A 13313-nucleotide genomic window follows, 5' to 3' on the forward strand; every position below is an offset into this window, starting at 1 on the left:
TTTTCAGGATTCATCAACCACTTCTTCTCTGTATTACTTATCTTATTAACAAAGTATGACTCAAGGACAGAGGAGTATTTCCCAGGATTGGCTTTCCAACTTTTGGCCAAAAAAAAAAAGAGTTCAATGCCTCAAGCAATAAGGGCTTATGCCTCATAGATGAGCCCTGATTTTGGTAACATCATCACCAGATTTCTTTTCTCTCTTTTTTCCTTTCCTTAATATTTGCTGAGCACTAGTAAAAAGAATTCTTTTAGGCACAGTTCTCAAGAGTTTACATCTACTACCTCATTTGATCCTCATATTATCCCTATGAGTTCAGTGTTTATTTAGAGATAAGAATCTGAGGTACAGAGAGATAAACTGACTTCCCCAAGACAGAAAAGCTAGTAAGTGAAAGGCTGGAGAACCCATATTCTATTGTGGACTATTCAGCATAGCATTCGGTGAATTAGGAAGGTGCATATTAATTGATTTTGGGGGACAGGGAGAGGTAAAAACCATGCTATGACTATAACCGCCTTGATGAGAGTAGAAATTTATATTTTTAAGAAACAACAATAATATATACATCATTATTACTGATTGTAAACTTATGCCTTAATTTTATATTTGTGCATTTATTAAAAAGAGGAATTAAATTTCCTTCCCTTTACCTGGGCTTTCCTGGTGGCTCAGACAGTAAAGAATCCTCCTGCAATGCAGGAGACCTGGGTGGGGAAGGTCCCTGGAGAAGGGAATGGCAACTCACTCCAGTATTCTTGCCTGGAGAATCGCATGGACAGAGGAGCCTGGCAGGTTACAGTCCATGGGATCGCAAAGAGTTGGACTCCACTGAGTGACTCTCACTGTCCCTTTTCATCAGCTGAATCACTTTGTTCCACATGAGAACATTGGCTTTTCATCTTATAAAAACCCCTGAAATGCAATGATCACACAGAATATCAACAAGGGAATCTCCATAATGGCAGCGATTCAAGCTGGTCTCAGACTTCTAGATATGTCCATTAACTCCTTCTGAAACCTGTTTGTAATGTGATAAGTGCCTGATAGGATGGTAGCAGAATTCCTCACATGGATTGATGGTCTTTTACTTTAAGAAAGATAATTTGGGCTTTCCTGGTGGCTCGATGGTCAAGAATTCACCTGCAATGCAGGAGAAAGACAATTCCTCAGTCCCTTACTTATATAAAAGTTGGCTCCAGAGCTTTATTCTGAATTTAGATGTAATTGAGATAAAGAAGTACATGTACATTTCTCTAAATATGATGTATTTCCCCCACTGGCCAGACCAGGTAGGAGTGTGAGGGCTTTGGAAAGATAAGAGGATAAGCAATAACTCTACCCAGAGAGAAAGAAGACGGGATCTGGCCTCTAAGGAATGGCATACAATCTTGAGTCAGATGTGTAAAAAGGCCAATGATAAATTCTGTGAGCAGCTACAACTGATGGAGTTTAAGAAAGTGATATCTAAAACCCACTATTAAGCTGTTTCCTTTGCTGTGGTGCTATATACCTTACAAATCAGAGCTCCCCAGACAATAGGCTATGGTTGTACTGTGAGATAATCTCTCAGCCCCTGAGCAGCTCCGTGGGACCGATGGGGTCTAGAACTCATCATGGAACAGGAACCCATGGAGCTGATGAAAGGGTAACCTGTTTTCAAGGTTCAAAAAACATGGCAGCTGGCCTCAGGGAATGTAAGGTGGTGCTGGTGAGGAGGGTATGGAAGCATAGGCCTGTTCCCAGTTCTTTCTTTTGATACCTCTTTCCATTTTCAGATGTGGAGGCCCATTGCTGCTTAAGACGTCAGTCAGTTCAGTCCCCCATTCATGTCTAACTCTTTGCGACCCCATGGACTGCAGCACACCAGGCTTCCCTGTCCATCACCAACTCCCAGAGCTTGCTCAAACTCATGTCCATTGAGTTGGTGATGCCATCCAACCATCTCATCCTCTGTCGTCTCCTTCTCCTCCTGCCTTCAATCTTTCCCAGCATCAGGGTCTTTTTCAATGAGTCAGCTCTTCTCATCAGGTGGCCAAAGTATTGGAGCTTCAGCTTCAGCATCTGTCCTTCAAATGAACATTCAGGACTGATTTCCTCCAGGATTGACTGGTTTGTCTCGTTGCAGTCCAAGGGACTCTCAAGAGTCTTTTTCAACACCACGGTTCAAAAGCGTCAATTCTTCGGTGCTCAGCTTTGTTTATGGTCCAACTCTCACATCCATACATCACTACTGGAAAAGCCATAGCTTTGACTAGACGGACCTTTGTTGGCAAAGTAACGTCTCTGCTTTTTAATATGCTGTCTAGGTTGGTCATAGCTTTTCTTCCAAGGAGCAAGCATCTTTTAATTTCATGGCTGCAGTCACCATCTGCAGTGACTTTGGAGCCCAAGAAAATAATGTCTGCCACTGTTCCCATTGTTTCCCTATTTGCCATGAAGTGATGGGACTGGATGCCATGATCTTAATTTTCAGAATGTTGAGTTTTAAGCCAGCTTTTTCACTTGCCTCTTTCACTTTCATCAAGAGACACTTTCGTTCCTCTTCACTTTCTGCCATAAGGGTGGTGTCAACCATGTTGCCTTTTTGCATTTCTTTTTTTGGGGGATGGTCTTGATCACTGCCTTCTGTACAATGTCAAGAACCTCCATCCATAGTTCTTCAGGCACTCTGTCTATCAGATCTAATCCCTTGAATCTATTTGTTACTTCCACTGTATAATCATAAGGAAATTGATTTAGGTCATACCTGAATGGTCTAGTGGTTTTCCCTGGTTTCTTCAATGTAAATCTGAGTTTGGCAATAAGGAGTTCATGATCGGAGCCAGAGTCACCTCCTGATCTTGTTTTCAATGACTGTATAGAGCTTCTCCATCTTTGGCTGCAAAGAATATAATCAATCTGATTTTGGTATTGACCATCTGATGATATCCGTCTGTATAGTCTTCTCTTGTGCTGTTGGAAGAGGGTGTTTGCTAACCAATGCATTCTCTTGGTAAAACTCTGTTAGCCTTTGTCCTGTTTCATTTCGTACTTCAAGGCCAAATTTGCCTGTTACTCCAGTTATCTCTTGACTTCCTACTTTTTCATTCCAGTCCCCTATGATGAAAAGGACATCTTTTTTGGGGGGTTTTCCCGAAAAGGTCTTGCAGATATCATAGAACCGTTCAGTTTCAGCTTCTTCAGCATTACTGGTTGGGGAATAGACTTGGATTACTCTGATATTGAATGGTTTGCCTTGGAAACGAACAGACATCATTCTGTTGTTTTTGAGATTGCATCCAAGTACTGCATTTTGGACTCTTGTTGACTATGAGGGCTACTCCACTTCTTCTAAGGGATTCTTGCCCACAGTAGTACATATAATGGCCATCTGAATTCCATTCACCCATTCCAATCCATTTTAGTTCACTGATTCCTAAAATGTTGATGTTTACTCTTGCCATCTCCTGTTTGACCACTTCTAATTTACCTTGATTCATGGCTCTAACATTCCAGGTTCCTATGAAATACTGCTCTTTACAGCATCAGACTTACTTCCATCACCAGTCACATCCATAACTGGGCATTGTTTTCACTTTAGCTCTGTCTCTTCATTCTTTCTGGAGTTATTTCTCCACTGTTCTCCAGTAGCATACTGGACACCTACTGACCTGGGGAGTTCATCTTTCAGTGTCCTATCTTTTTGCCTTTTCATACTATCCATGGAGTTCTCAAGGCAAGAATACTGAAGTGGTTTGTCATTCCCTTCTCCAGTGGACCACGTTTTGTCAGAACTCTCCACCATGACCCCCCCATCTTGAGTGGCCCTACACGGCATGGCTCATAGTTTCATTGAGTTAGACAAGGCTGTGGCCCACGTGGTCCTTAAGACATATGTTCTGCAAATTAGAGCTTGACATGAAAAACTGAACTGGATGCAAAATCCATTCACATTATCACAAAGAATTTCAATATTTTCCAGTGAAATACAAGGTTGATCCATATGCAACTGCCAATATTCAACCAGTTTTGACATCCTAAAATAGCAATTTCATATGGTTAGACTAATTAAAGGAAAAACTATCAGTGCCTTGAAATATAATTTCTACTCTTACAAATTCTGATATGGTTTTAAAAATAGTTTCTCACTGATGGCAATTATCAAGAATTTGAAGAAATTGTACATTTACCCAAAATTATATGTAACCATTTAAAACAGAAAACCTTTTATAAAAATGCTCATAGAAAGAGACCAGACATAACAGGCCACATATTGTATGATTCTGTTTTTATGAAATGCCCAGAATAGGTAAATCCACAGAGGCAGAAAGTAGAATAGTAGTTGCCAGGGCCTGGGAAGTGAGGAGAATAGGCAGTGACTGCCAATGACTTACAAGGGTTCTAACTGGGGTGAAAAAAATGTTCTGAAAATAGATAGTGATGGTGATTGTATGAGTCTACTAAAAATACTTAAAAGGGATATTTACATTAAACAAGTGAATTTTATATTACCTGAATTATATCCCAACTAAAAATTATCTACAAGGAAAAAAAGGTTCAAATCAAGCAAGAGATATTCAATAAAAATTTTAAATGTTTCATAAAAATTTTATATAAAGTCAAAGTCTTTAAAATCTTCCCCAATACTTGGAATTTTAAAATCTATTATGATTCTGTTATAGTTTAAAATGCAATGGAATTTTATACCAAGCCCTATGTAGATCAAATTATTTTATCTCATTAGGCTGTACAGGTATTATTTTCTGTGTATGCAACACATGAAAAGTGACAAAAATCTGTACTCCAACCTTTATTTTTTTAAAAAAAAAGTCTGTTATGTTCACTGGCTTATTTTAATAGAATCAGGGGAATTGAAGAGGAATGTCTATGCCTGAGAGGAGGCAACCAGAGAAAAGATGATAGACATGAGGCAATGTCACCAGCTGGGATTGCCTATTATATAGTTGTAAATTTTTACTTTGCTTCTATCTCTCATTTATATACTTTAGTAAGTTAAGAAATACTGTAGTCTTTAATTATCTTTAAGACTTCCCTCATAGTTTAGTCAGTAAAGAATATGCCTGCAATGCAGGAGATTCGGGTTCGATTCCTGGGTTGGGAAGATCCCCTGGAGAAGGAAATGGCAATCCATTCCAGTATTCTTGCCTGGAGAATCCCATGGATAAAGGAGCCTAGCAGGCTGCAGTCCATGTGTTTGCAAGAGTCGGACATGACTTAGCAACTAAACCTATTATCTTTACTGAATCTTGTAAAATATACCAAAATTTAAAAATGATTTCAAAGTTCAAAGTGAAGTTTGCAGAACTGTCACCCACAACCTTAGTTTCCATCATCTGTGAATATTGGAGGTGGAAAGATCCAAGTTCTAGAACTCTGAAAATCACCCTCTGTAGCCACAGACTCATAGATCCTGCTCCTTTATTAACCTTTTGAGAACCTCACTTGCTTCCCAGCCTAGACACTCATCAGGCAGTTCAATGACACATTCAAAGCACAAGTATTGTGGGGACAAATGTAGATTTCAGACATCTTGAAATTTTTTTAACGTTAGATGCTCAGAAATGAAACAGAGGGCCAGATACATTGACTTATATTTATATACCTCAATACCAGAATTTTTTAAAATGAGGTATAGCAAGGTAATCCCACTTTTAGCAGGAGAGAAAGATGACCAAATTCAGCCATACCCCTTCCTTTCTTGACAAGGCTTTGTGAAGTTAACAGGGATTCCCTGTTCTTCAAACTCAAGCTCTTATACTTACCACTGGGAGATGGGCACTTTGAAAATGGAAAAATGGACTTCAATTCCATGTTGGAGACCTCCTGGAAGTGGTCTTCTTTTATACAGTTCTATGTTGGAGTCTATTACCCTGGAAGAGGTCTTCTTTTACACTGCCAGAGACTGAGCCACAATCCAGGAGGATGTCTAAACCTCATAAGTCTTTTTTCATTACCCCTGGTTTAGAATATCTCCCTCTCTGGGAGCCTATCACTGACTATCTTTTCCAGCTAGCAAAAAGTGTGCAGGGGCTTTGTATACTTATTCAATACTTACCAACAGCTTACTGTGTGGCTGGCTAGGTGCTAAGGACCCAAGAGTAAAAGAAGTCTTTGATGTCATTGGCTTGTAGCCTCATCAAAAACAAGAGCAATTGTCAGCCAATCGTAATGTATGATGAAAACTGCTATAATGGGAAAAGTTTATGTGCTAGATATGGGCAGGTAAGACATCCTGGAGCAAATGATACCGTTATAACCTGGCATCTGCAGGATGCAAAGAAATCAGCCAAATGAAAGGAGAAATAAGAGGAAGTGTTTCAGATAGAGGAAACATTCAGTAGGTTAAATGGCTATCATATTTAGGACTTACATTTTTTTAATGTAGATTTTTATTTTAAAATTCCAGCATATTTTTAAATCCCTGATCAGAATATTTTATTTATTTTTTAAATATAAATTTATTTTAATTGGAGGCTAATTACTTTACAGTATTGTATTGGTTTTGCCATACATCAACATGAATGCACCATGGGTGTATACATGTTCCACATCCTGAACCTCCTCCCACCTCCCTCCTCATACCATCCCTCTGGGTCATCCCAGTGCACCAGCCCCAGGCATCCTGTATCATGCATCAAACTGGACTGGCAATTCATTTCACATATGATATTATACATATTTCAATGCCATTCTCCCAAATCATCCTACCCTCGCCCTCTCCCACAGAGTAGGACTTACATTTATCTTCATGTGATCAGCATGGAGATTTTTACAGGTATTGGTGACTTTGGTCTGACAAAGTTGGTCATCTCCATGATGGTTTCACAGTTTTGGCTCCACATCTCAAGGACTTCCTACAGGATCACAGTCAGCTCCTGGTTCCACTACCCCTTTTCTTTGACACAAATCTACCTTGTCAGTCCTCAACCCTGGGGAGACTACCAGCTGCTTTTCCCTGTATGAATCTGTATTGTGTTGCAGGAGAACATGATGAAAATAAGCCAAATGGCTCCTCTGAAAACTTTAGTTAACTCAATAGAATCCACACTCTTTTGGCTCTGCTTTTGTCTTTAAACAATTCCTTATCACATTCTGAGCCAAGCCCTTCTCTTCTAACCAATATTTACTGAGCACCATCAAGTGCCAGGCACCAGTCTAAACTCAGTCTCACCACCTTCATTCATGACAGGCAATTATGCAATATACTGAAATGGATCTAAGACACCTTGGTGTGTGAATCTTGCTGATTCCTAGATTTCAATGTAAGGCATCCTTCCTTATTTAGAGAAAGAAGTCAATTATCTCTGGCTGCCAGCTCTTGGCCAGGGATTTATGTTATCAACTATTATCTCTCTTTCAATCACTATTTCTCTGGATTATTCCCATCAGCCTACAAATATTTAATTTAGAGGTGGAATATATAGGTTCTCTACACTGAGGGGAAGGAGGAAGAGGAGAAAAAAAGACTACCCTGATGATCTCATTCATTTTCATGAATTTAGTTTTGGTCTCTAGGCCGAGGACTTCCAAACTTCTTTTGCCCTCTACTGAGCTTTATATGTACATTTCCAGTTGTCAGCCCACCACTTCTTCCTGATGGCAAAGTCATCCTGGTACATCCAAGGCTGTGTCCCCTTCTTTCTATCCTGCTGCTTTTGTTTCTCCTTCCCATATCTCTGTCAGGCTCTGAGATGCCCACATCTGGGGTTCACTCATATCAAGGCAGCTGTGGCAACTAGTGGGGCAGCACACTAGAAGCTGATTAGCAAGAGACTCTGGAACCTCTTGGGACTAATCATTAGAAAAGAAAATTCCAGGCCCACTTGATTGGCCTAGAAAAAAATAAAATAAACCCTTGTAAGGGCTGGATAATTCCAAGTAGAGCATGATGTTTTTCATTAAGGGTCACCTTCTACCCTCAACCTTTAAATACCACCGCAGAACTTTAACACCAATTTGCAAGGTGCTAATAGAATAAGTGTTTATAACGGAGGTATGATTCAGGTGATGGGAGTGTAAATGATAGGGAACTAGCAAAAATTTTATATGGGATGTCATCTGAATGGATATCATGAGTTGGAATACCGCCTCTGACAAATACAAAGCAAACAAGAGGAAAAACACAAAGACAATGGCATATATGGCACATTTGCATGTTTTTTTTTAAGTTTTATGTGACCAGCAGAGAAGGAGAGAAAGAGAATTAGGACTCTATTGTGAAGGTTTCAAGAAGAGTGAGTGATGTGGTCACACCTGTGCTATAATAAGCTGATCTAACAGTGATGGGCAGGAGAGATACTGCAGAGTGAGAGAGATGAAATGGAGGCCTGAAACAAGGAAGTGGTGTGGAAAGGAAGTGGTGCATTCAAGAGTCTTTGCATTGTCCAACCTTTCTTGTTTCTTTCTTGTCAGAGCTCCAGCCGACAATTGAGGTTGTGTGGCCTGCAGGGATGATACTGCTCTGAGTAATAGGGTCATTCAAAGGGTCCTGAGCCTTTGGGAAGAACACCAACCTGGGCAGGCTGACCAGCAGATTCCTAGCTGCTGAATTTTTGGTCTGACAGATAATATACAACTTAAGTGGTGATTAAAAATGACATTATCAGCAGGAAAAAAACATGGTTCAAAAGGATACACGCACTCCAATGTTCATTGCAGAACTGTCTACGATAGCCAAGACCTGGAAGCAACCTAAATGTCCATCAACAGATGAATGGATAAAGAATATGTGGTACATACATAAAATGGAGTATTAGCCATTAAAAAGAATGAAATCATGCCATTTACAGCAACATGGATGGACCTGGAGATTATTATAATAAGGCAGACAGAAAGACAAATATCATATGATATTGCTTATATGCAGAATCTGTTAAGAAAAATGATACAAATGAACCTACCTATTTACAAAGCAGAAACAGGCTCACAGACTTAGAGAACTAACTTGGTTATTGTGAGGGGGGAGGAAGCTGGGGAGAGGGATAGATTGGGAGTTTTGGATTGATATGTATACACTGTTATATTTAAAATACATAACCAACAAGGTCCTACTGTATAGCACTGGGAACTCTGCCCAACACTCTGTAATAACCTAAATGGGAAAGAATTTGAAAAAGAATATATACTTGTATATGTGTAACTGAATCACTTTGCTATGTACCTGAAACTAACACAATATTGTTAAATAGTGCAAGTTTCCATGCTGAATCTAGTGACATTCCTGTCATCTACTGGATAAAATAGCAAATTCCTTTCTTGAGTGATTTTGCTGATCAAGAATCTCCATTACTGGGGCTTCCCTGGTGGGCCAGTGGTTAAGAATCTGCCTTTCAATGCATGGGACACCGATTGGGCCCCTGGTGCAGGAAGATTCCACATGCCCCGGAGCAACTAAGTCTGTACACCACAACTACTGAGCCTGTGGTCTAGAGCCTGCAAACTACAACCACGGAGCTCACACGCTGCAACTACTGAACCCTCTGTGCCCTAGAGCTCGTACTCTGCAACAAGAAAAGCCACAACAATGAGAAGCCCTTGAACCACAACTAGGGAGTAGCCCCCACTCACCACAACTAGAGAAAAGTCCATGCAGCATTGAAGACCCGGCACAGCCAAAAATTAAATATATTAAAAAAATTTTTCCATTACTAAGCAAAATTACAATAGAAAGTCAATAAAACTGGGGCAGGGGGAGGGCACACAGTGGAATTCGAAGGTACTGAGCATGTTTTATTGTTTCTTAAACTCAGTGGTGCTGTGTTAGGATTCTTGGGAGAGACAGAGCCAATACAATAGATATAAATACATAATGAGGGAAAGAGAGATTGAAAGATTTTTAGGAGTTACTCACATGATTGTGGAGGCTGTTAAATCCCAAATCTGCAAGGTAGGTTGGCAGGCCAGAGATCCAGGGAAGAGTTGATGTTGAGGTTTGAGTCCAAAGGCAGTTTGCTTCCAGAATTCTCTCTTTTGCGGGAGACCAATGTTTTTCTTTTAAGGCTTTCAATTGATTGAATGAGGCTCACCCACATTATGGAGGTTAGTTTGCTTCACTGAAAGTAAGGTGATTTAAAGTTAACCAAATCTAAAAAATAATCTTGAAAGAAACACCTAGAATAATGTTTGACCTAGCATCTGGGTATTATGGCCTGGCCATGCTGACACATAAAATTTACCCTAACAGGTGGGTATATGGGTTTTCCTTTTATTATTGCTTTTAAACTGTAAATATACATTAAAAAGTAAAACAAAATCAGTATCTTTCTTCCTCTTGGACACTGAGATTACAGTTTGGAACAGAAGATCTTACCTAAGGTTGGCCAAGACAGTAGTGAGTTGGCCTGTGGGCCAACAATAAGAAAATAGACTTTAAAGATATGCAAATCAAGGGTCCTGTGGAATGCAAGGGGATCAGACATGTAAACAAGCACTACAAAAACAGAAGAGCTAGGTATAGGCAGGCCTATTCTATTCTCACATGCTGGATCTGACCCCTTACTTTATCTCTAATTGATTCAAAAGGTTGTTAATGAGCTACCAATTGGAAGTTCAGGGCATCTGCTGAAGTATTAGTGGAAGGGAAGGGGAGAATCTAAAAAATATCCTAACAGTTGCCTTCGTAGATGAAACAAGCAGAGCTGAGAGGCAGAAAGAAGGCTGGCTAGACCGTCAAGGGGCTCACTCCCTTGCTGGGCCTGAGACAGCTTCTGTTGACACATGCTGGCATTGATGACTCCTCTGAAAATGGTTACTGCTTAAGTTCACCCAAGGTAGAGTGTTTAATGTTAGACTAATTTGAACCATCTTTCATTAAGGAGACACATACTGAACCCACAGTGAGTACTGCTGCTGCTGCTGCTGCTAAGTCGCTTCAGTTGTGTCTGACTCTGTGCGACCCCATAGACGGCAGCCCACCAGGCTCCCGTCCCTGGGATTCTCCAGGCAAGAACACTGGAGTGGGTTGCCGTTTCCTTCTCCAATGCATGAAAGTGAAAAGTGAAAGTGAAGTTGCTCAGTCGTGCCCGACTCTTAGCTTGCCTTCTCAATATTTATTTCTTCACCAAAACAATGTTTCTTAAAAATTGTGTTTATTGAATTTCCGTATGTCAAATTTTATTTCAAATACCCTAGAGAAGTTCATTACTAGAGGAGCCTGGTAATGAATCCTACTACTATATCAGATTTTTAAATGCTTCTTTTCTTAAAAGAATTTGCTAATGATGTGCAGTGTGCCTTTCAGGCCTGCTAGGTTCTGAGCGATCTTTCACATGGTCCCTCAGTAGGTTATTTGGTGATTTAGTTGCTAAGTTGTGCCTGACTCTTGGCAACACTGTGGACTGTAGCCCGCCAGGCTCCTCCGTCCATGGGATTTCCCAGGCAAGAACACTGGAGTGGGTTGTCATTTCCTTCTCCAGGGGGATCTTCCCGACCCAGGGATCGAACCTGAGTATCAAACCCACGTCTCCTGCATTGCAGGTGGATTCTTTACCACTGAGCCACCAGGAAAGCTGTGATAGGTTATTACTGTTTGCATGAAATCCATTTGCTGTCATTGGTATAGAGTTTTTATAAGAATTCTTAAAAATGTTGTATAATGTACACAATTCCATTAAATGAGCTTTTATAGATGCTAAGACAGAGGGCTTATATTATGACCCTTTTTTTCTCTCTCAATTTACATAATTTAATCTATGCTAAAATCTCTTTGAATTTTATTTTTTTTATATTTTTTAAATTTTATTTTATTTTTAAACTTTACAATATTGTATTAGTTTTGCCAAATATCGAAATGAATCCGCCACAGATATACCTGTGTTCCCCATCCTGAACCCTCCTCCCTCCTCCCTTCTTTGAATTTTAAAATGATCTTTCTTTGCCTAAAATAGATTAAAGTGAATTTAACAAAAATGAATTTATAAAAGTGTCTGTGTTTTATCCATAAACTTTTAAGACTTACTATGGCATACACTACAATTACTCCTCATCATTCTCCCTACATTCCAGCATGTCAAGCGGATAACTACTTTACCATCAAAGACAGTCAAGACATGATTAGCCTTATTGAACTGTGTTCAATTGATGTTGGTGTTATTATTTGAGTCTGTATTGGGCTGGACCACTGGGTGATTTGAACTTCTGAAGGCCTCCATTTCCTCTTTTGTAAAAGTAAGTTGAATTAGATGCCTTCCAAGGTTAGTTTGGCTTCTAACACTATAATTATCTGAGTTCTTGTTTCCTCTTGCTCTGCTCTATAATTTAGCCACAATACGAACAGAAGTTTTAGCTTAGAAAATTATCTGCTTCACTTTGGACCTAAATATTCCTAATACTCTATATAGAAATTTCTTTATTTTTAGTATCAAATTTTGGTTTAAAAATTACTGATTTTTGGATATAGACTGACATGCGATTTTATTATCTGCCTTTTTGGTTCGTATAATTCCTTGCAACCAAATTGCTGTGTTCATCCATTTCTGCCTGTGGATATTCAATCCATCTTCCAAATCCTGCTTATTCCATTACCAGAATGTCTCTGGTCATCTTGATAGTGAGTTTCCCTTTTTCTGAGCTCCTGGCTTAGATCTATCACATGAGCTCTGTTTTCATTTTGGTTTTCTTTTTGTAAAATTTAAGTGATCTAGAAAAATACAAAGGTGGTAGAACAAATTTACCTATCCTACCTTTCAGAATGAATTATAATTACCATTTTGGATTATGTGTTTCTAATCTCAGTTCTTTTCATAGTGATCACTAAAGTCCTTTTTAATATTACTTGAAGTCTAATTTCCAGAAGTTACATGTATGTGTTGTGTAACCTTCCAGATCCTTTTATATATATATATATATGTTGCTACTTTTTTGTACTTTACTGTAAATGATGGTTACGTGGTATGTAAACAAGTTCCACATCCTTTTTTTTCAACTGAACAGTATATTTTAAAAATTTACATCTATTCTCAGTGATGTAATAAATAAGTTCATTTTCTAAAGTACATACAGCATTCTCGTATATGACTATACATTATTTAATTTATAATTCCTCTATTGATGAAATACTCTTTACATTGTGGTAATTAGTTCATTAAAACAAAACAAAAACTCCCCTACTGCAATTCCTTGAGTTTTAAAAATATGCTGAATAATCTGTTTTTCCCAGGAAGAAAAACAAAGTGTTTTCCTTAACTAAATTTGTTGTTTGTTGTTGTTGAGTTGCTAATCATGTCTGACACTTTTGTGACCCCATAGATTTGTAGCCTGCCAGGCTCCTCTGTCCATGGGATTTCCCAAACAAAAATACTGCAATGATT

General features: G+C 39.1%; 1 long non-coding RNA gene across 1 annotated transcript; it reads right to left on the bottom strand.

Annotated features, from left to right (window-relative positions):
* Window positions 1-9973: 9973 nt before the first annotated feature.
* On the bottom strand, window positions 9974-10858 carry LOC123334556. Its single transcript, XR_006552579.2, has 2 exons — window positions 10316-10858; window positions 9974-10058 (listed from the first exon to the last, which is right to left on the bottom strand). It is a non-coding gene; the product is annotated as an uncharacterized LOC123334556 (long non-coding RNA).
* Between the last annotated feature and the right edge of the window lie 2455 nt (window positions 10859-13313).

Source organism: Bubalus bubalis, chromosome 7, assembly GCF_019923935.1.
Source record: "Bubalus bubalis isolate 160015118507 breed Murrah chromosome 7, NDDB_SH_1, whole genome shotgun sequence".
NCBI classification, from domain to species: Eukaryota; Metazoa; Chordata; class Mammalia; order Artiodactyla; family Bovidae; genus Bubalus; species Bubalus bubalis.